General features: G+C 43.4%; 1 protein-coding gene across 1 annotated transcript in view; it reads left to right on the top strand.

The window, feature by feature from the left end:
• col4a3 (collagen, type IV, alpha 3) overlaps nt 1–23574 on the top strand; it is a 117007-nt gene that overhangs the window by 8797 nt on the left and 84636 nt on the right. The window lies entirely within an intron of this gene.

Below are 23574 nucleotides of genomic sequence, written 5' to 3'. Positions count from 1 at the left end.
CCTGATCTGACAAAGTAAACAATCTGTCGTACTGCCTCTGAACAAGGCAGTTAACCCACTGTTGCCTGATAGGTGGACATTGTAATTAAGAATTTGTTCTTAACTCACTTGCCTAGTTAAATAAAGGATACTTTTGAATGTATGCTTGTGTTGCTTTACAGTCCCCGCTGTTTAATAAGTTATATTTTTATATGTTTTTTAAATTCTGATTCTACTGTCCAGGCTACATCACATCCGGCCGTGATAGGGCGGCGCACAATTTGCCCAGTGTTGTCCGGGTTTGACCGGGGTAGGCCATCATTGTAAATAAGAATTTGTTCTTAACTGACTTGCCTAGTTAAATAAAGGTTAAATGTAAAAAATATATAATTTAAAAAGCACTGCTTGCATCAGTTACCCGATGTGGAATAGAGTTCCATGTAATCTCCCATAGTTTGTTATGGATTTGGGGACTGTGAAGAGAACTCTGATGGCATGTCGTGTGGGGTATGCGTGGGTGTCTGAGCTGTGTGCTAGTCGTAAACAGACAGCTCGGTGCATTCAACATGTCAATACCTCTCACAAATACAAGTAGTGATAAAGTAGTGTAGTGATAAAGTCAATCTCTTCTCCACTTTGAGATTGACATGTATATTTTTTCGGCTCCCGAGTGGCGCAGCGGCACCTCAGTGGGGCACGGCATCTCATTGCTTGAGGTGTCACTCGATTCCAGGCTGTTTCATTGGCCGTGATTCTGAGTCCCATAGGGCGTTGCACAATTGTGACTCACCACCTGGATTTTGTCTTTGTTTTTTACATTGGATGAAAGTAGTGACTCAGAGCTACAAAATTATATATCATACACTGCATTTGAGGAACAATGGGAAAGTAATTCTGCTTTGAAATTTGATCAACTTGTAAACTTACTTTTGAGAAAATGACCTTTGAATGTTTTGGTATCTAGTGAAGAGCTCTTCTTTGTATACACCCATTCAGCATCCTTCACACCCTCTTAAGCTTTAGCCCCAACCATCTCGTTTCGCTCTCGGAGCGCACACTTGATGCCCTGGCCAATGATTTGTTTACCTATGGATAACATGAAAACAGCCTAACTAGCTCTGCTGGCAACAATTTCATTCAACTTTTTTGCAGACGTTTACTGACACAGGCCAAATTCAACGGGTGTTGTACACACGTCACGTAACTTTAGCTAATGATCCAGCCAGCTAACGTTAGCTAGTTAAACAACAACGCTAACCAACCAGGTTCAAAGTTAGCTAGTTAACAGTACAGTTTAGCTTGAAATTAAACTTTCTGTCAAAATTAGAAATGTGTAATATCTGAAAATGTAGCTATCTAACGCTAGACTATCTTACCCTCATACATGATCATGCATGATGGACACGTCTCCCTGTAAGGAATGCCAAACCACGGTTGCCCTTAGTTTGAACATGTAATCCGGAGACAGGTGTTTTCTCCATCTCTTTGGCTATCATACTCTAATTTCACTGATTTCAAACTTGATCCTCCAGAAAGTGGAGAGCAATACTTATGCAGCTCCACTACACAATATATATTTTTTAAAAGCCACGTTTTCTAGGGCTTAACCAACAAGGCTCGTAATTTAACAATTTTATTCATAAACTCAGCAAAAAAAGAAACGTCCCTTTTTTAGGAACCTGTCTTTCAAAGATAATTCATAAAAAATCCAAGTAACTTCCCAGATCTTCATTGTAAAGGATTTTAAACACTGTTTCCCATGCTTGTTCAATGAACCAGGCACCCTCATTTGTTGACTTCTGTGATCGAAAAAGCCTTGGTTTCATACATGTCAACATCAGAAGCCTCCTCCCTAAGTTTGTTTTACTCACTGCTTTAGCACACTCTGCTAACCCTGATGTCCCTGCCGTGTCTGAATCCTGGCTCAGGAAGGCCACCAAAAATTCAGAGATTTCCATACCCAACTATAACATCTTCCGTCAAGATAGAACTGCCAAAGGGGGAGGAGTTGCAGTCTACTGCAGAGGTAGCCTGCAAAGTAATGTCATACTTTCCAGGTCCTTACCCAAACAGTTCGAACTACTAATTTAAAAAATGACTCTCTCCAGAAATAAGTCTCTCACTGTTGCCGCCTGCTACCGACCCCCCTCAGCTCCCAGCTGTGCCCTGGACACCATTTGTGAATCGATTGCCCCCCATCTAGCTTCAAAGTTCGTTCTGTTAGGTGACCTAAACTGGGATATGCTTAACACCCCGGCAGTCCTACAAGCTAAGCTAGATGCCCTCAATCTCACACAAATCATCAAGGAACCCACCAGGTACAACCCTAAATCTGTAAACAAGGGCACAATCATAGACGTCATCCTGACCAACTGGCCCTCCAAATACACCTCCGCTGTCTTCAACCAGGATCTCAGAGATCACTGCCTCGTTGGCTGTATCCGCTACGGAGCCGCGGTCAAACGACCACCCCTCATCACTGTCAAACGCTCCCTAAAGCACTTCTGTGATCAGGCCTTTCTAATCGACCTGGCCCGGGTATCCTGGAAGGACATTGACTTCATCCCGTCAGTTGAGGATGCCTGGTCATTCTTTAAAAGTAACTTCCTCACCATTTTAGATAAGCATGCTCCGTTCAAAAAGTGCAGAACTAAGAACAGATATAGCCCTTGGTTCACTCCAGACCTGACTGCCCTCGACCAGCACAAAAACATCCTGAGGCGGACTGCAATAGCATCGAATAGTCCCCGCGATATGCAACTGTTCAGGGAAGTCAGGAACCAACACACGCAGTCAGTCAGGAAAGCTAAGGCCAGCTTCTTCAGGCAGAAATGTGCATCCTGTAGCTCCAACTCCAAAAAGTTCTGGGACACTGTGAAGTCCATGGAGAAAAAGAGCACCTCCTCCCAGCTGCCCACTGCACTGAGGCTAGGTAACATGGTCACCACCGATAAATCCATGATTATCGAAAACTTCAACAAGCATTTCTCAACGGCTGGCCATGCCTTCCGCCTGACTACTCCAACCTCGGCCAACAGCTCCTCCCCCCCGCCCCGCAGCTACTCGCCCGACCCTCTCCAGGTTCTCCTTTACCCAAATCCAGATAGCAGATGTTCTGAAAGAGCTGCAAAACCTGGACCCGTACAAATCAGCTGGGCTTGACAATCTGGACCCTCTATTTCTGAAACTATCCGCCGCCATTGTCGCAACCCCTATTACCAGCCTGTTCAACCTCTCTTTCATATCGTCTGAGATCCCCAAGGATTGGAAAGCTGCCGCAGTGATCCCCCTCTTTAAAGGGGGAGACACCCTGGACCCAAACTGTTACAGAGCTATATCCATCCTGCCCTGCCTATCTATGCTCTTCGAAAGCCAAGTCAACAAACAGGTCACTGACCATCTCGAATCCCACCGTACCTTCTCCACTGTGCAATCTGGTTTCTGAGCCGGTCACGGGTGCACCTCAGCCACGCTCAAGGTACTAAACGATATCATAACCACCATCGATAAAAGACAGTACTGTGCAGCCGTCTTCATCGACCTTGCCCATGCTTTCGACTCTGTCAATCACCATATTCTTATCGGCAGACTCAGTAGCCTCGGTTTTTCTGATGACTGCCGTGCCTGGTTCACCAACTACTTTGCAGACAGAGTTCAGTGTGTCAAATCGGAGGGCATGCTGTCCGGTCCTCTGGCAGTCTCTATGGGGGTACCACATGGTTCAATTCTCAGGCCGACTCTTTTCTCTGTATATATCAATGATGTTGCTCTTGCTGCGGGTGATTCCCTGATCCACCTCTACGCAGACGACACCATTCTATATACTTCCGGCCCGTCCTTGGACACTGTGCTAACTAACCTCCAAACGAGCTTCAGTGCTATACAACACTCCTTCCGTGGCCTCTAACTGCTCTTAAACGCTAGTAAAACCAAATGCATGCTTTTCAACCGCTCGCTGCCTGCACCCGCACGCCTGACTAGCATCACCACCCTGGATGGTTCCGACCTAGAATATGTGGACATCTATAAGTACCTACGTGTCTGGCTAGACTATAAACTCTCCTTCCAGACTCATATCAAACATCTCCAATTGAAAATCAAATCTAGAGTCGGCTTTCTATTCCGCAACAAAGCCTCCTTCACTCACACCGCCAAACTTACCCTAGTAAAACTGATTATCCTACCGATCCTCGACTTCGGCGATGTCATCTACAAAATAGCTTCCAACACTCTACTCAGCAAACTGGATGCAGTTTATCAAAGTGCCATCCGTTTTGTCACTAAAGCACCTTATACCACCCACCACTGCGACCTGTATGCTCTAGTCGGCTGGCCCTCGCTACATATTCGTCGCCAGACCCACTGGCTCCAGGTCATCTACAAGTCCATGCTAGGTAAAGCTCCGCCTTATCTCAGTTCACTGGTCACGATGGCAGCACCCACCCATGGCACGCGCTCCAGCAGGTGTATCTCACTGATCATCCCTAAAGCCAACACCTCATTTGGCCGCCTTTCGTTACAGTTCTCTGCTGCCTGTGACTGGAACAAATTGCAAAACTCGCTGAAGTTGGAGACTTTTATCTCCCTCACCAACTTCAAACATCTGCTATCTGAGCAGCTAACCAATCGCTGCAGCTGTACATAGTCTATTGGTAAATAGCCCATCCATTTTTACCTACCTCATCCCCATACTGTTTTTATTGATTTACTTTTCTGCTCTTTTGCACACCAATATCTCTACCTGTACATGACCATCTGATCATTTATCACTCCAGTGTTAATCTGCAAAATTGTAATTATTCGCCTACCTCCTCATGCCTTTTGCACACAATCTATATAGACTCTCTTTTTTTCTACTGTGTTATTGACTTGTTAATTGTTTACTCCATGTGTAACTCTGTGTTGTCTGTTCACACTGCTATGCTTTAACTTGGCCAGGTCGCAGTTGCAAATGAGAACTTGTTCTCAACTAGCCTACCTGGTTAAATAAAGGTGAAATAAAAAATTTTAAAAACATAAACAATGAATGAACATGCATCTCTGGAAGGGTTGTTAAAACACTTATAGTTTACAGACGGTAGGAAATTAAGGTCACGGTCATGAAAATTGTAGGACACTAAAGAGGCCTTTCTACTGACTCTGAGAAACACCAAAGGAAAAATGCCCAGGGTCCCTGCTCATCTGCATGAACGTGCCTTAGGGATGCTGCAAGGAGGCATGAGGTCTGCAGATGCAATGTCCGTACAGTGAGACACCTAAGACAGCGCCAGAGGGAGATGGGATGGACAGCTGATCATCCTCGCAGTGGCAGACCGCGTGTAACAACACCTGCACAGGATCTGTACATCCGAACATCAGACCTGCGGGACAGGTACAGGATGTACCTCGGGTACAACTGCCCGAGTTACACCAGCAACGCACAATCCCTCCATCAGTGCTCAGACTGTCCGCAATAGGCTGAGAGAGGCTAGACTGAGGGCTTGTAGGCCTGTTGTAAAGCAGGTCCTCACCAGACATCACCGGCAACAACGTCGTCTATGGGCACAACCCCACCGTCGCTGGACCAGACAGGACTGGCAAGAAGTGCTCTTCACTGACGATTCGTGGTTTTGTCTCACCAAAGGTGATGGTAGGATTCTCGTTTATCGTCGAAGGAATGAGCATTACACCACAGCCTGTACTTTGGAGCAGGATCGATTTGGAGGTGGAGGGTCCGTCATGGTCTGGGGCGGTGTGTCACAGCATCATCGGACTGAGCTTGTTGTTATTGCAGGCAATCTGAACGCTGTGCGTTACAGGGAAGACATCCTCCTCCCTCATGTGGTACCCTTCCTGCAGGCTCATCCTGACATGACCCTCCAGCATGACAATGCCACCAGCCATACTGTTTGTTCTGTGTTTGATTTCCTGCAAGACAGGAATATCAGTGTTCTGCCATGGCCAGCGAAGAGCCCCGATCTCAATCCCAATGAACATATCTGGGACCTGTTGGATCGGAGGGTGAGGGCTAGGGCCATTCCCCCAGAAATGTCTGGGAACTTTCAGGTGCGTTGGTGGAAGAGTGGGGTAACATCTCACAGCAAGATCTGGCAAATCTGGTGCTGTCCATGAGGAGGAGATGCACTTTAATGCATCTGGTGGCCACACCAGATACTGACTGTTACTTTTGACACATTATTCCATTTCCGTTAGTCACATGTCTGTGGAACTTGTTAAGTTTATGTCTCAGTTGTTGAATCTTGTTATGTTTATACAAATATTTACACATGTTAAGTTTGCTGAAAATAAATGCAGTTGACAATGAAATGGCCTTTCTTTTTTTGCTGAGTTCATTTACAGATGCAATACAAGTTTGTTATTAAGGCACATGAAAAAACGCATTTTGATGAAAATATATTTTTTTATGTTCATGTGACTTGCAGCATACGCCTAGTTTCCAGAATTGGGTCACAATTGGCCCAAGGTCGTCTGGGTTAGTGTTTGGCCCGGGGTAGGCCTTAATTGTAAATATAAATTTGTTCTTAACTGACTTGCCTAGTTAAATAAAGGTTAAATAAAAAGGTTTATTTAAAAATGGTAGGTTGACTGATAATCTAAAACCAGGTTGCATGCACTGGTTACCGTTTGAAACGTTTTCTTGAGTGGGCAGCTTGATGAAAGCCAGTCAATATTTAAACCACCCAGAAAATATACCTCTATGTTGATATCACATATATTATCAAGCATTTCACACGTTATCCAGATACTGACTGTTAGCACTTGGGGGTCAATAGCAGCTTCTCACAAGAATGGGTTTAGGTGAGGCAGACGGACCTGTAGCCATATTACTTCAACAGTATTTAACATGAGATCCTCTCTAATCTTTACAGGAATGTGGTTTGGAATAGAAACAGCAACACCTCCACCACTGGCAATTCTGTCTTTTCTTTAAATGCTATAACATTGTATTTCTACCACTGTGTCATCAAAGGTATTGTCTAAGTGAGTTTCAAAGATATGAATATGAATTTCATCGGTTACTAGCATGTTATTAATTTCAAGAACCTTGTTTCTTAAGCTCCATTTGTAAACGTGGGCTATTTACTTAAAGGGTTTTTCTGGGATGCTTGATTGTTTTAATTTCTTTACTGGGAAGTTTAGCAGAAGTAGATATTCTCATGCTATTTATGATTGTGCAGTGTGAGCTGCACACAATGGACTTCATACTAGGGCACGAAGTGTGCTAACAGCATAAATCTGGTTCATAGGCACTTGATTGCTGCGTACAATTGCTGTAGGATCAGCAGTTACATTGTGTCTACCAATGCCCCTGGTATAATATACATTTACTAAAGCATTATGAGTCAGCGACACAATGGTAGGGATTAATTGAGCTGGGCTTGGGTCATTGGTAAGTGCTTGCCCCCTTTTGCAGCCTTATAATGCCGTGAAAGGATCCAGGAATCCAAATCATTTGGGTGGATCCCATCCTCCTTATAAAACATGTTTTGTTTCCAAAAGGAATCAAAATTGTCAACAAATGTTACACTCATTGAGCTTCAATAATCAAGTTGCCAGTTGTGAAGAGAAAGAATCCTGCTATAGCGTTCAATGCCATGATTCAGAGAGGGCACAGTTTCAATTACAGTCATTTAATGTTGACTTAACGATGCATAATGCAGAAATGGCTGGCATTTCCTGGTTGAAAAAATTTGAATAGTTCGCCTAATTTCAGTTTGTGACAGAACAAGCAAGTGTAGTGTGGGGAGACAATATACCATCTAAACCTGTGAAATGTATTTTCCATAACCAATAATATTATCTTTTCAGGTGTTTGAAGCTAGTGTACGAAACCAAAAGTAAAAAATGCAAAAACAAAACTTAAGCAAAGGAAGCATAGAAATGGCGCCCATAGAACAGATATACCACTTCTTAAAGTTTCCAGCAGCATACCACCCTGCATCTCACTGCTGGCTTGCTTTTGAAGCTGATCAGGGTTGGTCCTTGTCAGTCCCTGGATGGGAGACCAGATTTAGCTGGAAGTGGTGTTGGAGGGCCAGTAGAAGGCACCCTTTCCTCTGGTCTAAAAAAAATATCCCAATTCCCCAGGGCAGTGATTGGGGACGTTGCCCTGTGTAGGGTGTGGTCTTTCAGGTGGGATGTTAAACAGGTATCCTGACTCTCTGTGGTCACTAAAGATCACATGACACTTATTGTAAGAGTAGGGGTGTTAACCCTGGCTTAAACATTTATTTTATTTTATTCCAGGTCTTCAGTTAACATTTTGTTTCTTTCGTCCCACCTGTCTCTCCTGTAACTTCTCCCAGGCTAACACCCAAACTAGCATGATACATGAAGCCTATGCTGTCATTTAGTCACTAGATGGGTTAAGAAAATGACCTATGTTTGAAACCTTAAACAACTCAACAAAACTCTACAACTGAAAAACACGATTTGGTCAGTTTTTTTAACTTACATTGTTTTGTTTTCAGATAGCTTTTCCTCCAAATTAGGAACATGCTGATTTCACTACTTTATTCTATCTTCTTTCTTATCTGAGAAAATGGGCAAGTTACTTTCGCCCTGTGTTACTTCTCTGCTCTCCTCTCCTCTAGGCATAGGCTATTTACTAAGCACTGTGAGAGAGGAGCAAAATAATCAACTTGTTAAGCTACATAACATGCTGGCAATTGTTCTGATCAGTTCTACTAGACAAGATGATCATGAGCAGAACTCACCTTAACTAAGCTAACATTTCTACAACCTAATTGTAGCCTAACCAATATCCAAACGGAGATTTAGTGAAAATAAACATATGACATTGATTGATTTATCAAGACGAGTCCCCACCCTTGTCTCAAAGCAGTCATTCTTTATGGATCCATCTAGTCGTGGTTAAGAAAACAGGGCATGTGGTGGGCTATGCGAACAGATGGGTGAAGTGACATGCCTCGCAAAGTCTAGAACCACCAGGAGGATAGTATTAACAGGCGCTGCCTAGCAACTATCAACAGGGTAGTGCATGCCAATGCCACCTCAGCATAATGGCTACATTTCATACGAAGCCGTATCGAAGCATCACATACATGCTAGTCAGACGGGCAATGACAAGTCGAAGTGTGTCAGTGCCTCAGATTTCAGTAGTGATTCCTTGGTTTTCACGAATGCTTCCTCGTTGTTCAGTTCATTTACATAATTTGTCTTGACAAAGCAACTAATGCAGCATCTCCAGTTTTTGCTAAGCTCGGAATAAAGCATCCATAGTAGTTCAGTAACCCCAGGAAAGAATTTAGTTGGCTCACGTTCTGAGGAGTTGGGATGTCCAAGATAGCCTTGACCGTGAACAGATACTTGTGAAGGCCTGTGGCATCGATAACTTGTCTGAGGTATTCAACCAATGATTGGAAGAATGAACATTTGTCTTGACGAATTTGCGGTCCATAGTCCTTCAATCTCTGTAAGGTCGTATCCAAGTTCTGGAGAGAGTTCTCTTTGTCTTTTCCAGTAAGGAGGATGTCATCCAGGTACCATTGTACTCCTGGCAATCCACTCAAGATCTGATCCATCACCCACTGGAATAGGGTTGGCACACTTGTGATTGCAAACGGTAGACAACATTACCTGAAGAGCCCCTTGTGTGTCACGATGGTCCGCAGCTCCTTTGACTTTTAATCCACATGCATCTGCAAGTAAGCTTGGTAGAGGGACATTTTTCTGAAATTTTGACCCTCATCTAAACTTGTGAAAAGGTTGTTGTGTGGAAGCAGATACTGCTCAGCGGACAACACAGGGTTAACTGTGACTTTATAAAATCCCCACATATCCTGATTCCACCATCCTTCTCAAGGACTGATACGATGGGTGTTTCCCATTCACTCATGCTGACTGGCTCCAGTACTTTGTTCTTGACCAAAGCGTCCAAGTCAGCCTCAACTTTTGGTCTGAAAGCATAAGGTACTGGACATTTTTTCAGAAACTTTGGTTTGCTGTCTGGCTTAATGCTAAGCTTCACATTAATGTATTTCATACTACCCATCTCCGGTTGCCCCTCTAGCAAGTGAGAGACATAGTACCCATGCGTGCCCCCAGCAACAGTCAATATATTCAGTGTGACTTCCTCGTCTAATGAGTCACTCACCTCTGCGTTCTCTTGCTCAACAGAGTGAACATGTCTCTTTTTCTTTTGTTGGAATCTCCTTTTTTTCAGGCTTTGACATTTTCTCTGAGCTCTTTTTGTTCCTGCAATCTTGTTCGATGTGGCTCTTTTTACCACAGGCTCGGCAATCCAATACTAGAATTTTGACTTCAATACCGGTACAAGGTTTAGTATCACAATAGTTGATACCATCACGATACTCAATACCAAAACGTCACCAAAAATGATTTTTATAATTTGACGGTTATTCTGCCCTTGAGTTGCGTTCCCATGCAAAACTAAACAGATAGCTAACAACTAAGTCTTCAATAAAACTCCCAAGGCGTGACTTTTCTTGAATGAATATATTGAAATTGTTTATGTTGTGAAACTGAAAAAAATGTCCTTTATGGGTAGTGCGTGACCCTAGGGTGGCAACATATACATTCTAAGACGTGATTTCAATGGGTCTCTTTCCATTCTGTTTGTTTTATACTTCTCAACGAAACTTCAACCCAAAATAAGTTTCAGCATTCCCACGAATTTCTGCATTTCCTGCATTCATTTGAGATTATTTTTACACTGCCATGTAGGGCTGCACGATATGGGCCAAGTATATAGGCTTGATTTATAACTAAATGCGATTTAGATCAAAAGACTTGGGTGAACTGTTGGAATCATGGAAGACAAATTATTGTTCTAATTCTATAATAAGAAGATAATAGTGAGCATTTTGAATACAGTGGTATTTGACCTGACAATGAATGACAATACCATGTAGGAGATATTGGGACAGTGTAGGAACCAAAGTGTTGGTAAGTTTTTTTCTTGGAGACCCTATAATCTTTGGCTACATTAAATGTTTACTCTTAGCTACTTCATGTAGCTAATATATTCATGCTTCGCCTTTTCCTCTTTGATTTAGAAGATACTGTTGCACAACATGTAGATTTAGGCCTAGACCATCAGGCTGTATAGCTACGTTTGCTCTGACTCAACTTAGCCACAACTTCCTAAAAAAAGACAAACTAGCTGTTTGCAGATGTAAGGAACACAAACTAATAATGTAATTACAAAATGATTGGGGATTTATATTAAGAAGCAAAGTGGAAACAGCATCGTAATCATCAACATTGTTGCATGTGCTGCATTGACCATGCAGACTGAACGCATGTGTCTCGTGGTCAAGCAACAACAAATGCACTCCTTGATTGACAAGGGGCCAGGGCTAGACCTGTGAGGAAAGCGGCATTGGGGAGAGCGAGAACGGAGAGACTCAAGTAGCAGAGTTAACAACAAAATGGACGTTACACACAGAGTATCATATTTAATGGTAAAACTCTATTTGAATGGTAAATCTCTGTTGATAAACTGGGTAAATCAAGATGTGGCCTGTGCTTCTTCACAATACAGGTGCTGCATATTCAATAGGAGTGTGTGCAAGCATTGAGTTATTGAGCTTGTTTTGTCTGATTTCATGGGGCTGCAGATGACAAAGTATCTGTTTCTCTTACATTTGGGACTTGTGTTTTTGTACCGATCAACAACATTTGCATTGAAGTAGAAGCCTCTTCTTTTATAAAAGTGTGCGCTGTCTCTTTAACCCAGTAATTATGTATTGCATGAGCTTTGCACAGAGTTGGTTGAAGGAGACGTGAGGCAGATATGCTTTTCTTCAGTATCTCCATGTGAAGGAGATGATTAAGTGAATAAATAAAGTTGTGAAAATCAGCATATTTTGTGTTATGGTTTGCATATTATCACAATCAAAGTACTAGCTTAGTGAATTGATGTTAGCTTCAGCTGTAAGCTAGCAAGGAAAGTTAGCTTATAAATCTGGAAGCTAACTGTATCTTCTTGCATTGTAAAGTGTTCTAGCCTTCATGGATATCGCTTTACAAACAGTAATTAACTGTAATTAACATTTCTACATGCCGTGTTGCATTATTCAAGTGTGTTAACTTCTGTGCAGCATGAGTGTGGAGCTAACATGATGCAGCCCAGACTCCCAGTGCAGTGGTTCCTGCACTTGGTGTCTGGGCTGCACCATGTTAGCTCCACACTAGAGAGCTAGCTCTAGCAATGAGTAATTAGAGCAGGCAAGAGAAATGCATGGTGCGCTCGTACTAGAGTGGATATCGGCTGCTCTGATAGACAGACTTCATCCTCCAAGTCAGTATATGACGTGAGACACATTTTACAGAAGTCCCGAATGTAAAACAAATTCTAGTACAAAATAGTTTTTTATGTTCTAGTATCGAACATGTACTGATGTTTCGGTAAACCCTGCAACACTAGACACCTGATGTCCCACTTTGCCACAGCGGCAACATGTGCCTCAACAGACACGTCGCCCAGTTTCTAGCTCCAAGCCAACTTTGTCGTATTTTGTTTTTTTTGTTTTTAAAGATAGGAGTGGGGCCCTAGTCAGACAGGCGGAGTGCACACCATACACTGCTTCCGAGTATATTACTCGCTAACATTCACAAGAATGGTAACATACTCTGTTTTACGAAATCATGGCTCTTATGGTATATGTGACTTGTTTCAGGAAAGGTTAAGTGCGGACAAATCTGGGTTTGGCGGATGCCAGGAGAACGCTACCTGCCACAATGCATAGTGCCAAATGTAAAGTTTGGTGGAGGAGGAATAATGGTCTGGGGCTGTTCTTCATGGTTTGAGCTCGGCCCCTTAGTTCCAGTGAAGGGACATTTTAACGGTACAGCATACAATGACATTCTAGATGATTCTGTACATCCAACTTTGTGGCAACAGTTTGGGGAAGGCCCTTTTCTGTTTTAGCATGACAATGCCCCCATGTACAAAGCGAGGTCCATACAGAAATGGTTTGTTGAGATCGGTGTGGAAGAACTCACCTGGCATGCACAGAGCCCTGACCTCAACCCCATCGAACCCCTTTGGGATTAATTGAAAGGCCGACTGCGAGCCTTCCCAGGAGAGTGGAGGCTGTTATAGCAGCGAAGGCATATATTTCAGCTTGGATGATGGCCCACCACCTCAAGATCAACTTCAAGACGGAGGTACTCTTGATCCGGGGAAGGCGTGCCCGCTCAGAAACCTCTCCATCACGGTTGACAACTCCAGTGTTGCCCTCCCTGGGTGCCAAGAACCTTGGCGTGACCCTGGACAACACCATGTTGTTCTTTGCCAACTTCAAAGCAGTGACTAGCTCCTGCAGGTTCATGCTCTACAACAGCAGTAGAGTACGACCCTACCTTACACAGGAAGCGGCGCATGTCCTAATCCAGGCACTTGTCGTCTCCCGTCTGGACTACTGCAACTCGCTGTTGGCTGGGCTCCTACATGTGGCATCAAACCCCTGTAACTTATCCTGGTTTTCAACCTTCCTAAGTTCTCCCATGTCACCCAGCTTCTCCGCACACTCCACTGGCTTCTGGTCCAGGCTCGCATCCACTACAAGACCATGGAGCAGAGACTACGGAGCAGCAAGAGGTACTGCCCCTCCCTACCTTCAGGTTATGCTCAAAGCCTACACCCCAACCTGAACACTCTGTTCTGCCACCTTTCGTCTCTTGGCCCTCCCACCCCTGTAGAACCAGTTTCCCCCTGAAGCTAGGACAGCAGAGTCCCTGCCCATCTTCCGAAAGCACCTGAAACCTACCTCTTCAAAGAATATATTAAATAATCAATCAGAATCTATGCTTCAAGATTGTTTTAATCATGTGGACAGGGGAATGTTCCAGGTCGCCTCTGAGAATATTATAGACCTATACACAGACTTTATGGCTGGGTTCATCAGGATGTGCATAGAGAATGTTGTTCCCACTGTGATGATTAGAACATATCCAAACCAAAACCCATGGATAGATTGGAGCATTAACGAAAAACTGAAAACGCGAACCACGGACGTGTACAAACAGACCAGCTACAACCCTGTAAGGCAATCAAAGAGGCAACATGACAGTACAGTGACAAAGTGTTGTGTTGCAATTCAACGGCTCATACACAAGATGTATGTGGCAGGGACTCCAGACAGTCACGGATTATAAATGGACAGCCAGCCACATTGCGGACACCAACTCCTCGCTCCCGGACAAGCGAATCACCTTTGCCCGCTTCGAGGAAAACTACATCAAGTCACCGACCCGGGCTCCCGACTCGCTCACGAGGTCTGTTTGCTCTAGTTCTCCATGGCCGACGTGTCATTTAGACGTGTTAATCCTTGAAAGGCTGCCGGCCCAGAGCATGTGCAGAGCTGGCTGGAACGTTAACAGACATATTTAATCCCTTCATATCCCACTCTGTTGTCCCCACTTGATTCCACCATTGTTCTTGTACCCAATAAAGGGAAAGTAACTGAACTAACTTATCCGACACCCTAGACCCACTACAATTCGCATATCGCCCTAACAGATCCATGGACGACGCAATCGTCACTGACTGCACACTGCCCTATCCCATCTGGACAAGATAAATACCTATGTATTTTAAGTACCAAGTTCTTTACTCATAATAATAATAATAATATATGCCATTTAGCAGACGCTTTTATCCAAAGCGACTTACAGTCATGTGTGCATACATTCTACGTATGGGTGGTCCCGGGAATCGAACCCACTACCCTGGCGTTACAAGCGCCATGCTCTACCAACTGTGCTACAGAAGGACCACTCACTGTTCCATCACATTGTTTTCCCGCTCCAACGTCCGTCTCAAATTCCTTTCTTCCATCTATTACCATGCTAACGCTCTCCATGATAGCTCTACTATGAACTTGCCTCTGCTAGCAATACACTGTGCTCACATAAGCCTAGACTGTACCATGGAAAATAACATTTTTTGAACATGTAAAACCAACTTCTTCCAGACAGAATAGTTTGTGGGTTTTATAACCATGTCTTTATAACAATTCAATAATGATGAGACTGGAGACAGGAATCAGTTCAACCATTTATCTAGAACGCGCTGGGTCTCAACAAGACACTCTGGCAGAAACGTTTCCTTAACAATGTGTGTTATAAGGAGGCAACTATTTATGCATTGCCTCCTATAAATAATTGCCTCATAGTTGAAGTTTCAAATTAAATCAGATTGCCAGATTGTGAGGTTTACATTAGTTTCTGCACAGATATGTGCTCTTTTGTCATGGACCGGGCTATTCATTGATGTTAGTACTGTTTTGTCAGAAATTCTTAGGTGCGTCCAAAGTGTTTGATATGGTAGCACCTACATTTGATTTATATGTATTGAACAAGTTGAGTCTCCACAGCCAGTGGTGATTTGCAGTGGTGACAGATGGACAGACGGACAAAGTACAGACAGACAGAGCACTACTCCAGACAGACAACCAGACAGAGAGCTCGGGTCCTGGTCAGTCCCACATCCCTACATCACACAAGCCACAGCCACAACCCCTGTTGTTTTAGTCTTCCTATTCAGCTCTTTGTGCTGTTGCTTTGTTGTTTCAGAGTGCCCCCCTATTCAGACCAAAGCGCCCAGAGCCCCACCACTGTCCCTCCCCGGGGGCTTTCGATGGGCAGCTTGGATCCCGACCTGTTTGTCTTCTGCATGGTTTCACACCCCGAGCAGAATGAGACAGAGCAACAGGCACGCCGATCCGCCAGGAAGTCACCCACCGGTGGGGGATGGTGGAGTGAGGCGGGGGAAAGCGGGTGGTCAGAGGGTGCTGTTCCCAGCACCGCAGACATCCTTGCATGGGGACACCCCTCAAACCCCTCCAACCTCCTCCATTTCCCCCCTCGGCCAACCTCACCAACCCCTACGCCCCCTACATTAGTCCTCAGGGATTATAATGGTATTGGTTTAAACCCCAGTCACACACACAAGAGAGGTACTCAGGAACTCTGGGACAAAACTGCTATGCGGCCTCTTCTCAGTTCACTCTTGTTTCTGCTCAGTGACACACAGTCGTTGGGTACTCCTTAACCATGCATGAGCCCTAACACAGGTAGTGTAGCGGTTAGAGAAGGAGGGTTACTAGTTTAAATCTCAAATCTGACTAGAGAAATCTGTGGGGTAAGGGGCTGGCAGCATCCTAGACACCATCCCCTGCCGTTGTTTCCTTGAGCAAGGCACTTGACCCCCTACAATTGCGCCGGTGGTGCTGAACTGCGGCTGACCCAATGCTTTCAACCTCTCAGGGTGTTTGTGTGTGTTTGTGTGTTTGTGTGTCTTGCTGGGTTTGGCTTGTGAGCATAAAATACACATTTACATTCTCTGCAAGTTATCCCAGCGGATGTAAAGGACATCACCCTGCTTGATTAGCAAGTACCACTTCCTCTCGTTTTGGCGCATACAGTACCTGGTTCGACCCCGGGACCTCTGATTCACGAACACACTTTGACCGTCCTCCCTCAAGCATCTCTACCGGTCTCGCTACTCAAAAACTAGCAATTGAGTGGCGAAAATGTGTACACGTAATACTGAGGAGCAAGTTTCACATATCTCCATGTGTCACACAGGCATATCTGGGCAAACTGAAATGACCGCATCATTTCAACCTGTTTTTCCCACTGGGAATCACCCTCAGGGAACAGAGTCAATCCCTTTACTGACCTGGGGTGGGTTTCCCCAAAGCCTTTTAGCGATTGTCGTCATCTCTATTTCTCTGGATGCCCCAGACCTATTCCACTAGCAGAACAGCAACAGATTGACAATCAAAAATAGTTTTTATAGTTGTCCCTATCTAACAGCTGTGTGGCTGGTTTGTCAATACAAATAATGTCCTGAGTTTGCTACAAGGCTTCTGGGAAACTCACCCATGCTCTACCCCTTAATCATAATGTAACGAATTTGGAGGGGGGCTAGCCCCGACAGGGACTCGAGCACGGGTCCAGCGACTGTCACTAGGTGTTGGATTAAGGTTGCTATAATAGCAACAGCACATTGTCACATTAGAATAGGCTAGTAGGCCTATCTTCCATCCTGCTCTCCCAGTAGGGAGGCAATCTACCCTCCTGGCTTCTTGAGGGAGGCAGTGAAGATGAAACAGTGGAAGAATATTTGCTGTTTTGAAACTCTAGAGTCAGGGAACCATGTGCTCACACACTACTTGTCTAAGTGTGAATATGTGTAGCTGTTCTGTTTGATTAGCACAGATCAGCATCAGTGGACAGATATAGGACTGCTCGATCACTCTCTCCCACACACAGAGCCATATAAATTCAATGACGAGATTAAATATCTATGCATAGGGGCTGCCTACTGGACCAGGGGGCTACCTACTGCCACCATGAGTGGGACAGGTCTGTCCCAGCTCAGGCATGCTCTGGGAAAACAGAGACAAAGCAAGGTGTTGTTGTGATATTTTCTATTCATCGAGGCTCACGACTTGGGTCTGGTTCAAGTATGCAAGCTTGTCACGATCGTCATGAAGGACGGACCAAGGCGCAGTGTGATTTGAATTCCACTTATTTTATTAAAGTGAAACTAAGAAAAGAATAAACATACAACGAACATGAAGTCGTCGTGCTCAACACACTGACACAAAACAATATCCCACACAATGCAGGTGGGAACAGGTACACCTTAAGCATGATCCCCAATTAGAGACAATGATAATCAGCTGCCTCTAATTGGGAATCATACTCAAACACAAACATAGAAATATAATCGACTAGAACACCCCCTAGTCACGCCCTGACCTACAACACCATAGAGAACCAAGGGCTCTCTATGGTCAGTGCGTGACAAAGCTTGCTGCCGTGAATGCTCTGATGCCGGCCGGGCCGATTTAAGCTTCACACTTCTAACGTTCCCTTGTCTCCCTTCCTCATCCCTCCACATAACTAATAAAGTCCCCCAGCAAGATCTTCCAAACTGGACTAAAGCCAGGATGCACAAGAGTGAGGAACAGTGCATTACAATTATAATTAATCTAGCTAATAGTTCAGTCTCCTCTTTTAGATAGTCAGACATTTTTTGGGTTTTTCTGCCTTCCAATGCAACCATACTATTATCATTCATGTCTTATGACTTTTTCAACTTCTTCGAGTCATGAATCCTTAACACCCGCCTACTTAACCCGGAAGCCAGCTGCACCAATGTGTCGGAGGAAACATTGTCCAACTGACTAACTAAAAGTTATCAGTTAGCCCGCCACAAGGAGTTGCTACAGCGCGATGAGGTCAGTAAAGCCCCCCCCAATTGTGCGCAGGGCTGAGACAGGACACGAGACAGGACGAGAGAGTGAGACATTATTGAGCCAGGGAGAAACAGGGTGAGAAAGGAAGTGAGAGACAGGGTGAGAGAGAGTGAGACAGTATAAAGACATTGAGGGATCAGGGAGAGAGTTTTTGATAAACTCCCATATCTTTTGGGTGAAATACCACAGTGTGAAATCACAGCAGCAATATTTGCAACCTGTTGCCATAAGAAAAGGGCAATCAGTGAAGAACAAACACATGTATACACAACCAACATTTATGATTATTTATTTTCCCTTTTGTACTTTAACTATTTGCACATCATTACAACATATTGTTTACTGTACATTTGTTATTGTTTATTATCTATTTAACTTGCTTTGGCAATGTAAACATATGTTTCCCATGCCAATAAAGCCCTTAAATTGACATTGAGAACGATAGAGAGAGAGATATGGGGGAGGGGGGGATCAATATTAGAATGAAATAGGTTCAGGTTCAAGTATTTTTAATTTAATTTAATCTTTATTTAACTAGCCATGTCAGTTAACTTCTTGCATCGAGCCATCCCGGATCCGGGATCGTGACTACAGCCTCAAGCCCATTACCATAACGCAACGTTAACTATTCATGAAAATCGCAAATTAAATGAAATCAATATGCTAGCTCTCAAGCTTAGCCTTTTGTTAACAACACTGTCATCTCAGATTTTCAAAATATGCTTCTCAACCATAGCAAAACATGCATTTGTGTAACAGTATTGATAGCTAGCGTAGCATTTAACATAGCATTTAGCGTTAGCATTCAGCAGGCAACATTTTCACAAAAACAGAAAAGCATTCAAATAAAATAATTTACCTTTGAAGAACTTCAGATGTTTTCAATGAGGAGACTCTCAGTTTAGATAGCAAATGTTCAATTTTTACAAAAATATTATTTGTGTTGACAAATCGCTCCGTTTTCTTCATCACTTTTGGGTAAGAAAAAAAATATAAAATAAAAATTAAGTCATTAAAACGCAAACTTTTTTCCAAATTAACTCCATAATATCGACAGAAACATGGCAAACGATGTTTAGAATCAATCCTCAAGGTGTTTTTCACATATCTATCGATGATAAATCCTTCGTGGCAGTTGACTTTCTCTTCTGAAGAAATGGAACGTGCATGGACCTAGAGATTACGCAATAATTTCGACACAGGACACCAGGCGGACACCTGGTAAATGTAGTCTCTGATGGTCAATCTTCCAATGATATGCCTACAAATACGTCACAATGCTGCAGACACCTTGGAGAAACGACAGAAAGGGCAGGCTCATTCCTGGCGCATTCACAGCCATATAAGGAGACATTGGAACACAGCGCCTTCAGAATCTGGGGCATTTCCTGTATGAAACTTAATCTTGGTTTCGCCTGTAGAATTAGTTCTGGGGCACTCACCGATAATATCTTTGCAGTTTTGGAAACGCCAGAGTTTTTTCTTTCCAAAGCTGTCAATTACATGCATAGTCGAGCATCTTTTCGTGACAAAATATCTTGTTTAAAACGGGAACGTTTTTTATCCAAAAATTAAAAGAGCGCCCCCTATCTCGAAGAAGTTAAGAACACCCTATGCATCCTAAATGACAACCTATTCATTATATAGTGCATTACTTTCGACGTCAAAAGTAATGCACTATATAATGAATAGGTTGTCATTTGTAATGAAACCATAGTGTTATTATGCAACTCCTCTAAACTGTGTTGTGTTACTGATATATAGACACATACTCATTGATCAAAATGTCTTAATATATTATTAGATTATGACAACTATGATGTGTGAGAGAAGAACAGAGCCAGTATGTGCTTGCTAAGGTCAGAGGTTGAGAGTGGACAAGAGAAGGGGGAGAGGTGAAGGAAGGGGTGAGAGAGGTTGACAAGTAAGATAGTAAGCACTGAGGTTGAGGAAGTTCACTGTTACAGAGGATATCGGCAGGCTTCTGGCAAGCTGGGTTATAAGGGGTGAGGTTAGGTGGGGAGAGATCTGGAGATGTGTATTCTGAAAATGACAGACCAGCCGTCACCAGCATGCTGGCTTGCCCATCTGTGAACACTGACATATAGCGTTTCTCCTTGTTTTGGAATCCTTTGCATTTTCTACAGGCTTTGATGTTCCGCCACCATGGGTTTGAAAAGTGTTTTCTGTTCTCCGGTATTCTTGGAGAATACAGTGTTTTCTAATCTTCTCCATCTCTTGAGAGCGCCACATGCCTACAGTATATTTGTACCCACTCTGGGTGGGTTGGAATGGAAGGCTGCTGGCGTTGGCTCACTCAGGTTTGGATGAGTTGTGTGTGTGTGTGTGCGTGTGTGTGTGTGTGTGTGTGTGTGTGTGTGTGTGTGTGTGTGTGTGTGTGTGTGTGTGTGTGTGTGTGTGTGTGTGTGTGTGTGTGTGTGCTTGTGTAAGGGTTTATGTGTAAGGGTTTGTGGTCAGATTACTGAGCCTGTTAAAGCCTATAGGCAAAACACTGATTCACTATTGTGATTTATTAGACAAAGGGGAAATATTGAAGAAGGTGGTCAGGAAATGTGTTTACAGTGATTCCACATTATTCTTCTCTTAACACTGGGTGGTGGTGTTAAAATCTGCTTCCGAAATGGCACCCTATTCCCTATATGGTGCATTACTTTCAACCAGGGCCCATAGGGGCTATACAAAGAATAGGTTGCCATTTTCGATGAAACTGTAGTGAAATGCAACTCCTCTAAACTGTGTTTCGTTACTGATAAATAGACATATACTCATTAACTTTTCAAAATGTCTTAATATATTATTAGATTATGAAAGCTATGATACAGTATTAGTGTCCATGACCGCTCAGTCCTTTTTTACTGTTTTCCCTGGTAACTAGTGTTAATCTTTGTGAGAGAACAGAGTAATTTAGGTCTTCATGCTGTCTTTGTCTCTATCCCTGTGTCCACCCTTAATCTATTTTTCTCTCTCTCTCCCTCTCCTCTTCTTTTTCGACTTTGTTCTTCATTCTTTCACTCCAGATTCCTCTTCTCTTCCTGTCACCTCATGTTGCCTCCATCTCCCCTCTCTCTCTCTCTCTCTCTCCTGCATGCCCCAGGTGTGTGCAGGTCTCTGTCTGATGATGTGTTATCAGGGGACTGTGGAGCCATAGCCTTCACACAGGGCCCGCGATTTTGCCAGGGCGATAACATCATTCAAATTCACACACAGTCTGATGCACACACACGCACACAGTGCTCCACACATCTCCCCACTTGCACTGTTTTTTGACACCTACATTGCTATCACTCTGCTATGATCATATTATTTAAATGGTTAGTATAAAAATGTAAAACCACTATACAATTTATTATTTTGTTGATCTTTTTTAAAAAGTTTTCCAAGTGTTTATGTCCGGATGTGTTTGTGTGTGTTTAAGTGTGTGCGTGTGTCTATGTATGCGCTCGTGTGTGTGTGCTCATGTGCGGGAGAAAGAGACTTTGTGTTTGTCTCCAACAGATAGGACCTTGTCTATCTCCTTGTATCCCTCCCACAGTAACGGACTTAACATTAAGCAGAAGAGGCAATTGCCTCAGGCCTCACATCATCAAGAGGCTTCGTGATAATAATGCTAGTAATATTTTTTGTTGTTATTGCTTGAGGTCCCCCCCCCCATTCTCCGCTTGAGGAGCAGCAAAATCTGCAGGTAGCTTCAAAGATGCAAAGGAAATGGGGAGGGAAGGAGGTTTGCCTTTCCACTGTGCCCAGGTTAATGAGGCCCCATCTATTAAAAGAGCAATAATGTATTTACATACATATGCATATCCGGTGTTTCATATCAATGTTCATATAATCCAAGATTTTCTCATAATAGTTTAAACAAGTCATTAATCACTCACAGACTGGTTCATAATAATGGACATGTTCACGCATACAGCGTTCCTGTGCATTGTTTCACACAATATGATTGCAAACAGCACTTGTATTTAAATTAAGCTGCAGCAATTAAGCGCTTTCAGAGAGGGGGACAGAGAAAAGAAAATGAAATGACAAATATTAAATGTTAACAGGAAATATACCTAAGTTAACTAATTTCTTTAGTAAAAAAGACAGGCGCTGCTGATAATACATTTACATTTACATTTAAGTCATTTAGCAGACGCTCTTATCCAGAGCGACTTACAAATTGGTGCATTCACCTTATGACATCCAGTGGATAATACTGCCATTGTCGACGAGGCAGATGCAGATGCAGAGGACATGTACAGTATGTGTAGCCCATGTATCTGATGCTGTCTTGCCCAAAAAAGTATGGCATGTCATACTGTTTTTGTCCAGACAGCATCAGATACATGGGCTACATATAGTAAGACAGAGGGGAGCAGTTTTGCTTGCACAGATGCTTTATTCGGTGAGATAGTTTCAGCCACTTATTTTTGGATTATTATTTTGGATGAACACAAAGGTAACATACTTTTTGAAGTGATGTGTTTGACAATCAGATGAAAACATCCTGACTGGTTGTGTTCTTGCCATATTAAAAGGTAACACATTTTTACTGTTAAATTACATGACTTTTTAAATGCAAAAAAACGACATTAAAAAATTGTGCAAGAATACAGGGGATAGGAGGGGGGGGGCTCAGACTGCCCTCTGCCTGAAGCATCCAAAGGACTAAATACGCCCCTGCTCCCTCCACCCCTGCTCCATTTGTGTTGCATTCCGTCGGAAACCCAAACAATCCTTGTGGACAGAGTGTCTATCTCACTGCATCTCCCCAGATAACTCTGTCTCTCTTCCGGCACAGACAATCTCATTCATTAGGAACACGCAACAGTCAGTCAACAAAAGGAGATTCTGTTTCCTTGGGAAACAAGGAAAAAGAAGGCAAATCAAACCAGCAGCTCTAACTTGATACAAGATTATCATGCATTCTTGTTGTGTCTGACCTACTTCAGGAAGGTACTCACCTGGGATAAGAAGGTCTGAGATATGACATGTTTCAGGTCAACATAGCATCCTGAGCATGACAGAACTGAACCACTGGGGTTTCTGGGTGGGTTTGTGGGTATGCCTTTTTGTGAGAGGATTATTGACTCAACGTGAGTGTTCAAGATGCTATATTTAGGATTATTTCACAATATAGGATAATTATAGCAAATTGACTGGTTAAATGCCTCTCCAGGCATTGTGAAGATTGGTTGTTCTTTACAGCGCTGCGGATAATCAGCTCAAACACACACGCAATGACTTGTACTCCCAGCCCTAGTAGTGGAAGACAAACATAATATAATACAGTATGCAAATGTACGTGCCGAGGTTCTGTAGAATGTCGTGT

The sequence above is a fragment of the Oncorhynchus keta genome, chromosome 33, assembly GCF_023373465.1.
Source record: "Oncorhynchus keta strain PuntledgeMale-10-30-2019 chromosome 33, Oket_V2, whole genome shotgun sequence".
Classification (NCBI taxonomy): Eukaryota; Metazoa; Chordata; class Actinopteri; order Salmoniformes; family Salmonidae; genus Oncorhynchus; species Oncorhynchus keta.
This window is presented reverse-complemented; position numbering and strand designations above follow the sequence as displayed.